This window comes from Fukomys damarensis, unplaced genomic scaffold, assembly GCF_012274545.1.
Source record: "Fukomys damarensis isolate Sample0158 unplaced genomic scaffold, DMR_v1.0_HiC HiC_scaffold_10, whole genome shotgun sequence".
In the NCBI taxonomy this organism is placed as follows: domain Eukaryota; kingdom Metazoa; phylum Chordata; class Mammalia; order Rodentia; family Bathyergidae; genus Fukomys; species Fukomys damarensis.
In genome coordinates, this window is record NW_022900922.1 from 5,836,435 (window position 1) to 5,848,435 (window position 12,001).

Genomic DNA, 12,001 nt, shown 5'->3' on the forward strand with positions numbered 1-12,001 from the left:
CAAGCCATCACACTCTAAGGGAAGGTATTTGGAGAGCTCACCTGACCTTTGAAAGGCAGTTGTGGGATATCATCTTGCCCACAGCAACAGAAACCAAATTATATCAGCTTAAAACAGAAATCCACACCTGTCATATAAAAGTCCAAATGGGACACTGTAAGGAAAGTTAAAACTTTAAGTTGGAAAGGCTTGGGTTAAGGCTTTCGGCTCTCCAAGGCGCATAATCACTAGTTCACCTCTTCTTTCCCTGGATACCTGGCCAGTTCCCTGGAAAAAAGCAGGAAGGACTTTGTTAAAAAGACCAGATGTTCTTAACATCAAGATAAGGAATGTGATGCATTCCGCCCCTCCCGGACCCCTGGCCAGGGCCCGGTTGGGACGTGACTGCAAGCACATTCACCTTTTTCGCGCCAAAAGTACAGGTAGTTTTACTACCTATGTCTAGAGAGCTATATAAACAGCCCACCTAGCCCAGGCTGCTGCTGCTGTCTTACGCCCGGGATTGAGACCTGTAGCCAAAGGGATTGCTGATGAGACCAGTGCTGTGTTGCGAGTGATGAACCTAATTCCTCCAACATTCCGGTGTTGTTGCCAGAGAGCCTAAGGGTAATTTCCTGGATAGAGTCCCTCTTGCTGTTAGAGGACTCTCTTTCTCTGTCCTCTCCATTCTTATTTTTGTTTTCTGTATGCGCATATCCTTCAATAAACTTTCCCTTTTGTACTTATTTAAGGCTGATGGACATTCTTTGGACGGATCGAGCCAAATTAATTAGGAGACCGTGCACGGCAAAGGGCAATAAATAAAATTTGTCCTGACAGACACAGAGCCGGTATGGGAGCTCTACAACCACCAGGGATCCAGGACCCCTGAACTATTTGCTCTGCCATCCTCAAAATATGCTTTAATCTTGTGGCCCAACGTAGCTGCTCCATGTTTACTTTCTGGCCAAGAGGAAAGGGGAATGGGGAAAAGGTAAGGGGACACGACTTTCTTTTAAAGATATGACCTGGACCACACACAACTGGCTTTTATTCACACACCATTAACCAGAATTCATCGTATGTCTGCAGCTGGCTGAGGTGAGGCTAAGAACTTAACAAGTCTAGTACTATGTAAAAGGGAGCGAATGCATCCTGGGGCACCAACTAGCACATTCTGATACAGCAGTAGTAGACTGTAGCCACTTAGAATTAACAAGAATTTCTTTTTGTAGTCCTAGCATATTTTGGTCTAAGCTAGAGCCAATTTTCCTGGCTCAGAAGCGTGTTCTGGGCCTGAGCCAGAATAGACAGTGTCCATCTCACAGGCCTCGCAGTTATTTCCTCTACCATTAACAATGTCTACTCTCTGGTGTACATGTTTTCTGCTGAAGGCTCGGCTCCCCGCATCCTCTCTGCTATCAGGGTGCAAAGCTACTGGACACTTCCCTCTGCACACTGAGACCTCACCTTCTCAGTCTGGCCAGGAAGGGAGACAGTTTGCAAGGGAGGCAGCAGGTTCCCAGGAGAATCAAGCCTCCCTTGGCCAAGGAGACTTTTCAGGGGAACACTTCCCACTGACAAGGAGGCAGATAGCCTAGGCTGCAGGCAGAGCCCGAGCCAGCATGCTGGCGGGAGGCAGAGAAAAGTAGAAACTTCCTCACTCATCACTGACATTCCAAGTGCAACTGGATACCATGCTTAGAAGCCAAGCTGGGAGGCCAGGCTACACACACTGCCAGTTACATCCCTGGGTTCTTTTTCAACCTTGCCAGTTTAGAACATCTCCGTTGAAGGGCCATTTGGCCTGGACATTGGGCATTTGGCAGCTTTAGCTGAGCTCAGCATGGAGAACCATGGCTGACTGCTCTGGAGCCTGGAGAGGCAGGAAGGGATGGTAAATACATGGGTTCTGGTGTCAGCATTTCTAGATTCCAGACCTGCCTTTAGTGCTTAGTAGCTTATGACTACCAGTAGGTTACTGGGTGTCTTCTTGTCTTGGTTTCTCATCTATAAAATGGAAATAATTGTGCCCATATAATAGGATTGGTGAGGAATGAATGGCATGTAGTAAATCACAATCTTACTGAGCCCCACGGATATGAAGTAGGAGGCTGTTCTACCCCCACAGGGCTGGGCATGATGGGTGAAAATGCTTTGCACAGAGAAGTGCACTAAGAATCCAGTCTAGACATGTCTTGTTTTTGCTTCCTGTTTACTTCCTTGTTTTCTCTGCTTTCCTGGGTGTTGTCTTTCCTTTGTTGTCTCCAGCAGGGTGACAAGTTCTGGGCCACTCTGCACCCCAGAGGGCCACACTGGTGCTCCATTCAGAAGAGTGTGTGTCGGAGGAGGATCTTGTCCGTTTGTGTCTCCCAGGCCTCTGCTGTGTTCTGGCAGCTGTGACCCAACATGACCGATAGAGCATGAGGCAGCCAACGGACAGAGGAAGGGCAGCAGGCGATGTGCCAAAATCAAAGGCTCCTGGCAGCCAGGGATCTAGGAAGCACTTCTGGCATCACAAGGACATCGTCCTGTATTTGAGGGCCACTGCATGGAATACCTCTGGGTGGCACACTGGGACACCAGAGGCTTGAGGAGGAAGAAGGGGAAGTCCAAAGAATGATGGGACAGTTACCCTATGGACCTGATTAAGTCATTGTTCCACTTCCAGGAATGAAGACCCCATGCTCAACAACAGAGGCAGAATCCTTCACAAAACACGCACATCTTTTGTTTATTCATGTATCTCACCAGAAATGCAATTCATCTCATTCTTCTAATAAACACCTACTACAGTATTTGATATTGTTAAGTCATGCAGAGTCATCTGAGAGCAAATGTAAGGCAGACTGTCTAAAGCCTGTCATCATGGCTTTGACTCTGAGATGGTCAGACATCACAGACCTTCCTCCTTTCAAATGTGAGTGGCATGTTTGGAGCAAACGGAGGTGCAGATGAAGACTGGAGCCAGGGTCAGTGCTGCGTCCAGGTCACAACATGGGTCCTGACAGCACCGATGACAGCTTCAACTTCCCAGCAGCCCTTGTGCTTGACCCACCTGATGTCTCTCTCAACAATTTCCAAGCATTCCTTCTTTTTCTTTAACATTCTCAGTCTACTTTGTAAGGTTTAATTTTCCTTGTAGCATGCACTCCCTAATAGTTCTTCCCCGGGATTTCTCAGGCTTCTATGCCTGCTTCAATCCTATTGTGGCACTTCTTAAAACTCTGAAGCCTTATATAAACAAATGTTCAGAGATGCAGAACATGCCTGTGAATGCCCTTTGCCCTGTGCTGGCCTCAGAATGTGGAACATGGATCAATGATGACAGAAATCCTAATCCTGGAAAAACACGTCTTATATACCAATAATCACTAACAACCCATCATCTGTCAGCTAAGATTATAAATTACCGGGCCGGGGATTTAGCTCAGTGGTTCGGTGGCCTGCCTTGCAAGCGCAAGGACCCAAGTTGGATCCCTGGTACCAAAAAAAAAAAAAAAGATTATAAATTACCTAGGGGATAGGGTGGTAGCTCATTGATAGAATACGTACTTGGCCTGTGAGAGGCCCTGGGTTCAATTCCCAGTAGTATGAAAAAAAGACCTCTGTGGTTGTCACATGATTCGAGGATGCTTCTACAATGGTCATGTGCAGTGACTGTGGGAACTATGCTCCTCTTAGCCTTGAGAGAACAGATTTAACTGCTGCATGTAGAGAGAAAACTTTAAGATGCATGCAACTTCTTTCTTCTCAACAACATGACTAGTTAACAAATAATGCTTTCTCAGCATCTAATAAAACTCTTGTTCTAGAAAGGTGCACTGTTATCCTATGGCTTTGTTTACTCCCTGGCACATCACCATGTAACCCCTGAGATTTGTGCTCCCAGTTTCAGAAGCCCAAGATGAAGGCCATGTCAGGGTTGGTAGAAGGAGAGAGGAACTGGGCACTAAAGCACTGCTGGTCGTTTATTGTACAGTCTAAATGTGCCCCTCTTCCTCAGGAAAGTTTTAAAATTTAAGAAAAGAAAAAGAGGCCCATATGAGTAGAAACAGCAGAAGGAGCAGATGTAATCCCAGCTACTCAGTAGGCAGAGGCAGGAGGATGGTGAGTCAGGTCAGCCTGGGCAACACAAAAGAGACTCTCTCAAAAAAGAGAAAGAGCATTGGAGGAAATGAAGGGGAGAGGTGAGGTTGACAAACTCAACCTTCACTTCTGTGAATCTGGCCCCCAGCCAGCCCTGACCCTCTGACATCACTGAGCACACACCTGCGGCCCCAGAACATTCCATTCTTGTTCCTGGCCAGGAGAGGATTGCATTCTCTGGCACAGGGTGAAGGCCGCAGGGAGATGGAGACCCTGCTGGGACCTGGCCAGGAGTTCATGCCACTGCGATTATCAGCCTGAGCAGCTTCCTCTAGATGATCTTTTTTCTCCTCTGCCAGCCTCCAGGCACCTCTGGCTCCTTATTCAGTGTCGGCCCTCAGCTCTGCCTCGCTCTACCCTTGGAGCAGGCTCTTAGCTGAGTGTCAAGGCTCACCCAAGATGACTCACAGGTCAGGCCAAAAATGGCAGCCAGTTCTTGGCCTTGTGAATTTGGAGTCTTCACACCCACTCCATCCCCAGGGCCCAGAGGAGGTGATGCTCAAGGGTCTCTCCTGTTAGCAGAACTTACGGGCCACTGTGGCGCTACTCCCTCACTGTTGTTTATACGCTCACTGTGGGTATGTTGGAGGACCCAGAGGGCTCCTGACCAGGGTTTTTCTGAGATGAGATCAGCCCGTGCCGAGACCTCAAGAACAATTCAGCTTAGGATGTCTGTGGGCCCGCTGAGAACTGGCAATGTCTCATCAGTGCCATGTGGTCTGTGTGCTAAGGCAGTAGGCATGCAATTCATTAATTCAGGCTACGCTTATCATCTGGGGAAAATGATACTCCCCCTAAGGTAAGATGGACCAGAGCCAAGTCCCCACGACTCAATTTGACAAGGTCTCCCAGTCCTTTAGCAATGAAATGGCCTGTTCATGTAGGCTTACTGTTTTCATTATCAAGGAAAACCAAAGACCTCTGACTTATCCATGATTACACCCAAGTATGGGCAATGCAGGAGAGGTGCTGGTGACAGGGCACAAGACTGACAATGATAGGAACACAGGCACTGAATGTGTATACACCAGGAACGGAGTGAAGGGTTTTATGAGGGTCACCTTAGTCTGTTCTCATGACAAACTTATGAAGTAGGTCCATTATTACCTCCACTGAAGGATATGCTGGCCAAAGGTTAGAAGGTATGATCTCTTGTCCAAGGTCACAGAGACAGCAACTGGTAGGGACAGGGCACAAATCAACTGCCTGGCACCACTGTGACCCCTCCCCCCATCCTAGACCCAGGATGCTGCCAGGTGGGATGAGAATGCCCGGGGCCATGCAACAGGCTAAAGCCAATGGTATGTTATTGACGCTGCGTGGATACACATGTCCAAGGTCAAATGGCTAAGTCAGTGCATCACCCAAGCTCCAGTCCCCATTGGGACAGGATGTCAGTAAAAGGCTACATGAGAGTTATCTAGAAGAGATCAGCTTCTCCACCTTTGAGCCACAAGGGGCTAAGTCAGGCACCTGAGGTGAGAGGTGAAGACCCAGGAACTTGGAAGGATCACACACTCCTAGAGCACCCCAAGTTCACAAGGTAAACAAAAACAGCTTCTGCCCTGTCAGGACAAAAAGGGGCTGGCTGCCTTCTGCAAAGCCCCTTGGTTCTCAATTGGTCTCATTTCTCCATGGAATGAAGGTCACCCATTGGCACATGTCCGCAAGCAACAGTGGCTACCCAAGAGATGCTCCCGGTAAGCGTGGCAGCGAGTATTTGAAATCAAGACTGAACTAGCCAGCTTCCATGGCACATGCACGTGATACCATCACTCTGGGAGGGTGACGGGCTTAACGAGAACTTGTTCCAAAGTAAAACTTTTTAAGAAGGAATGGGATGTATGTAGTTCAGTGCACGGGCCCTGGGTTTAACCCCCAGTATTGCAAACACTCAATAACAAAAAACAAACAAAAACAAAAAACACTGCATCACACTTGGGTCCATGGTCATCAGATATGACATGATCTCTCCTCACTTCCACTCAGTTCATCTGCACTGAAAAGCAGGCACAGCCAGGGTCCTCTAGGTCTCCTGTACTGTGCTTCCATGGGGCCTCACTGGGTAGAGCAAAGCTTTCTTTCTTCTTTTTTATTGAGACAGATTTTACTACGCAGTTCAGGCTGGCCTTCAATGCACTATGTAGTCCAGACTGGCCTGGCACTCACAATGCTGGGATTACAGGCATGCACCACCACAGCCAGCTGGTGAAGTGTGGAGTCCCGGGGAGTATGATTTCTTTCTACCTAAAAGAAGGTTCCAGAGAACTCATTTGTGTTTTATAAGAAGTTCTTTGGTGTCTTTACCTGAGGAGGGGATATCTTTTAACTGTACAGGGCAGGCATGGGGTAGAGGAGGTCACAGTAACAGGTGGCTGCCCTATGACACTTTGACTTACCTGTTTCGCTCCTTTTCTAATGGGCTGATGTTACACTGAGCTAGAAACACTCAACAAAGGTCACAATAAGAACAAATAAGCTAATTTATTGTTATATTTTCATGTGACTTCTTTAAAAACCATGCTCTGCAATACTAGCTGTGAGTGACCATGATCAAGAGGACAACAGCTGCTATATCGACAAACCAGAAGGGTCTCAGAGGCTCATTCTCCCAAAAATGGCATATATGGCTCTGAAAGTGATTGCCCAAACTCATTTTTTACTAAAAACTTTTCTTCAATTTTATAAGATAAACTTTTTTTTTTTTCTCGGTACTGGGGATCAAACTCAGTTCCTTGCCCACTGAACCGCTGAGCTAAATCCCCAGCCCTTCTTCATTTTTTTAAGAGGCTCATTATGTAGCTTGGGCTGGCCTTGAACTTGCTTTGCAGTTCAGACAGGCCTTCAATTTGCAATCCTACTGCCTCAGCTCCCTGAGTGCTGAGATACAGGCATCACTGCATCCAGCTGATAAAAAAAAATTTTTTTTTTTGGTACCAGAGATTGAACTCAGAACCTTGCACTTGCAAGGATGGCGTGGTACCACTGAGTTAAATCCTCAGCCCTAATAAAAATATTTTTAATACAAACATCATTTTCTCCAAACAGAAAGTCTTTTTGGCCTGAATCAGTACCAACCTGTCAGGGATGTGTTGTAGAGAAGTCTGTGCACAAGACAGAGAGAATGGCCTCCTGCAATAGAATCTGGCCCCTGAGCTAGGTTTAGGCTCTCCTCCCTCCCACCCCAGCCCTCAGGGACTGTCTGCCAATGGCAGGCCTCAACCTGTGCTGCCAGCTTCCCTAGCCTCTCCTGCATACTCTGGGTCCTGACCTTGCCCACCAAAACTTTGCCCTCACCCTTATACCCCACCCCTCGAGCCTGCAAATACAATAAGAAAGGGCAACTTATTTACATTACTCAACCAGGGCAAACAGCTCTTGCCCAGTCCCTGCCCTCCCCCACAAGGCTGAGCTCCTGAGCCAAAGATATGCATGGGGAGATTTTTTTCCCATGCCTATTTCCTCCTGGCAAGACTTCTGCATTCAGCAGGCTGCAGCTCAGTAGTTTTCTAACTGCCACTGTAAAAACCTAGGTCTACAAAAATCTTAAGCACTCATGAGGTCCATTTCCAAACTGTCAAACTCTGCCAACTTCAGAAGAAACCTCACAACTGCCTTTGTCTAGACATTCCAATGACACAACTTTTCAAAAAGGAAGTCTTCCTGTCCTCTCAGCCAAATCCTTCAGGTTTCAGGGTGGGCCTGCTCCCCTCTGCTCTCATCTCTCATGTAAACAGAGGCTTGCTCCTGAAGGACACACCTAGGGCACACCTCACCACTTACACTACAATGGTCAGAAGCCACTGTTGCTTCAGTTCTGGCTGGGCTACTAGCCAGCTGTGACCTTAAGCAAATCATGTAACCTCTTTGAACCTTGGTTCTTATATTGGTAAAATAAAGGCACTCAACTACAGGGCCTTGTTATACAATAATTTGTGTCTTCCCCAAATTCATTTTTAAGACTTAAGCCCCAATGTGATTTTACTGAAGATGGGGCCTCAAAGAAGGTAATCAAAGTTAAATATGATCATAAGGGTGGGGACCTAATCAGACAGGATTGCTGCCCTCCTAAGAAGAGGAAGAGACACCACAGGCCTCCCTCTGACTCCACCTAAGCCCAGAAGACCACATGAGGACATAGCAAGAGGGCAGCCATCTGTGATCTGAGGAGAAAGTCCTTACCAGGGCCCCCAGCTCTGCTGGCCCCTTAATCTTGGGCTTATAGCTCTCAGACAATAACAGCCTGTGGTCTGTTGTTACAGCAGCCCATGCAGACTAATCCCTCTCCTCCTGCTGCCAGCTCTCCCGTGTGTTGGTCTCTGGTCAGAGGTAAAGTTGAGTCAGGTGTTTGCTGATCATCTCTACCTTTGAATCATAGAAATGGCTTGAGCTCCTATGGGGATACCCGGAAATCCCAGCCTCTCCAGAGATTCTTAGCCAGAGCTCTTATTTGTCATGTCAACCAGTTTCTACTTTTATAGTTTTATAGTTTACTCATATCTCTTCCTTTACAAAGGCCTTGACCCAGACTGGACGGTGGGGTGAGAAAGACAGACACTGTATTTTTTTTGAGACAGGGTCTTGTTCTTTTGCTTAGAAGTATGCCTTGGCCTCATCAGTAGCTGGGTAACTTATAAGTGAAGAAGTTTGTTTTGGTTCACAGTTCGAGGAGGAGGGGGCTGAGAGTCCACAAGTATGGTGCCAGCAAAGTCTTGTGCTGCATCACCTCACAGTAGAAAACATAAGGGAAATAGATATGTGGCAGGAAGCCCTGCTGTATAAAAATCTGCTCCTCTGGTAACCAATCCAGTCCTGCAGTATAAACTGTCATGTGAGAAAGGGATTACATCTCTAAATCTTTCTGCTGGCTCAAAGTACCCATCAGGGATAAAAGCAGCCCACCTCCCAGCGATGACATGAATTCCTGATTCCCATCCTCTAAGGACATCAGGACCCCTCTGGCTTGGGGACCCTGACCTCTCTCTCACCCCTGCATCCCAGAAGTCTGAAGCCTGATGTCTCCAGGGTTCACTGAACAATCCTCTGCTCTTGGCAGCCCTGCTTTTCCATTAGCCTCAGGCTCACAGTCCCTCCCCCACAAGCATCTTTGTCTTTCCCTCTATGGTGGAATCAGTGGCCACCACATCTCTATCAGAAACCCTGAAGACACACTGCTACTATATCTTCCCTAGTCTTCTAACTCCTGCAGGCCTGGCCCTGCTGCAGACCCTCCCCCACTTCAAGGAGTCCTGGGCACTGTCCCCTTCCACCTCACTCCCCTGGGTTTCCAAGTTCAACAGACTCAGCTTCAATTGCGCCTCCAGCACTTGGCAGCTGGGCGACCTTGGGCAAACTACTGGTCCTCCTTAAGTCTTAGTTTCCCCATCCTTAACGTGGAGACCCCTCTTCTAGCATTATACAGAGGAGCCCATGTGATGATCTGTGTGAAACACCTCACACAGGGCCTTTGTGCAGTGTACCAGATTCTAGTTATTATTATTGCCTGCTGATGGTGGACACTGTCATCTCGGCTGGCCATATCCTTCCCTCTTGGAGATATTCCTCAGAGAGACAGGAACAGGGCAGGACCTTAGGCTCCTGCCTAAGCTGGTTCTCCATTCTTTGAGTCAATACTATGAGCTACCGATACACTGATGTAACTAGAACCAGTTCTGTTGTATGTGAGCAGACACTCTGACTAGTTCACCTCTTTGGCTCCACATCTGGCCTTCTCTGCCTCCACCCTTAGCTCAAGCGGCTCCCTCTAACTGGGCCCTTCTCACCCAAACAACTCTCTTCCTCCAAAGCTCCCCAAGGGTCCCCTCCTACAGGAAGCCTCTTGCCCTCTCCAGGTGTGCTAAGTGTCCATGCTCTTATGCAATCCTGTACATAGTATGGGCTCAGGCTTGGGATCCCTCTGGGGGAAGACTGGCTTTTCTTCATCCTTTCCCTGGACTATGCATGCAACAAATGTAATTGGAAGACGGGTAGAGGGTTAGGTATGTAGGTGAATGACAAATCACTGTGTTTCTAGTTGCTCTTGCTCCAGTCTTTCCTTTGAGTGATTTCCAGGCTAATCTTCCTAAGTCAGGCTTGGTTCACTTCATGACCCAAATACCTTCAGAGGTTGTGTTCTGCCTGCCAAATACAGTTCAAACTCCTAAGCCTGGAACCTGGCCTCTGCCTACTTTTCCAGCTCTTCTCTACCATTATTCTCCAGCTAAATCATATGAAATATTCTCTAGGGCCTAGCTACTTAAATGTATTTATTTTATTGGCAGCGGAGGTGGTGGTAGTGTTGAACTAAGGACCTCACATTTGCCAGGCAGGCACTGACTGGGCTGATGAGCTACATCCCCAGCCAGGGCCTAGCTATAGTGTGACCTTCCAACCTAGGAGCATGTCAGAAATGCAGATTCTCAAACCCTACCCCACCTTATCCTGGTTTCTATCTCTTTTGTCCCAAAGCTCACACTGTTCCCTGAAGTGTATTTTAAATTCATTCCTCTACAATAAAGGGTGAATGTCTGGTGAATAAAGACCCTGTTAATAGACCTCATGCTATGCCATGTCTTGCCAGATGGTTTGCATGGACCTGTGCTGTTCAGATGCATTAAACAAGTGAATGGGTTAAATGGAGGAAGGAACAAATGAAGGTCAGGTTTTTAACACGAAAAGGTTTGCAGGTTCCTGGTAGCAGCTGCATCGGGCACCCTGGGGAAAGAGTTTCATGAGCTTGGTCCCAGCTTTTTTCCTGTAAATGATAGAGAGCATCTCAGTTTGGCTGTCCTGAGCCAGCCCAAGGGATGGGGAATGAGATGCAGCCTAGGGATGGCACAGGAGCCTGGAGGCTGTGTGTGGCCATCCTTCTTGTAGATATAGTGGGGAAAGAGACTAGACTGACTCCATCAGAGGACACATAGCAAAGCCATTCTGCTGGCAGCAGCCCTGAATCTGCCCTCTTCAGTGGCCAGTTCCAGTACTGTACTGTAGTGACAAACTCATAAACTTCCTGCCCTGAGAAGGCCTGTCATCCCAACTCTCCTCAGCAAAGTCTTCCCAGATTTCCCTCATCCAACATCCCCTTTCTCAGGATCCTGGCACTTGGTAGGTATGTGGTTTTCTGTTTATACTGCAGGGAAAAAAGGGAAAGTTTTTCTACTCAGATCAGAAACAAGGCAAGAATATACACTCCCACATCTATTGTTCATTGTACTAGAGAGTCTAGCTACTGCAATCAAGTAAGAAAAAGAGACAGAAGATATCCAGATGGGAAAGCAACAAGTGAAACCATCTGTATTACAAATGATACAATATGATAAGAAAATCCTCAGGAACCTATAAAAATACTTGGCCTAATTAAATAACTCAGAAAATTTATAAGATATGTCAATATAAAATATCAATTTCATTTCTATCACCAATGAATTATCTGAAAATGAAATTAATAAAATAATTCCATTCATTATAGTATCAAAAATAATAATGCAGTACTAGGGGTTTAGCTCAGTGGTGCCACTGCCTGCCTCACAAGCTCAAGGTCCCAAGTTCGATCCGTGGTACCAAAAAAAATAAAAAATAAAAAATACAGCTAGGAGTACAGCTCATTGCTAGAGAATTTAATTAGCATGTATATTCTGAGTTTGGTCCCTAGGCACAGCAAAAATAATAACAATTACATTAAGGCAATACCTATTAAAATCCCAGCAAGATATTTTAGACATAAATAGCTTATTCTAAAATGTAAAAGGAAAGACAAAGGAAATAAATTAGTTAAGATAATCTTGACAAAGAAGAAAAAGCAGGAGCAATCACTCTATTTTTTTAATCACTCTATTATTAAGGCTTACTGTATAGTGATAATAATCAAGAC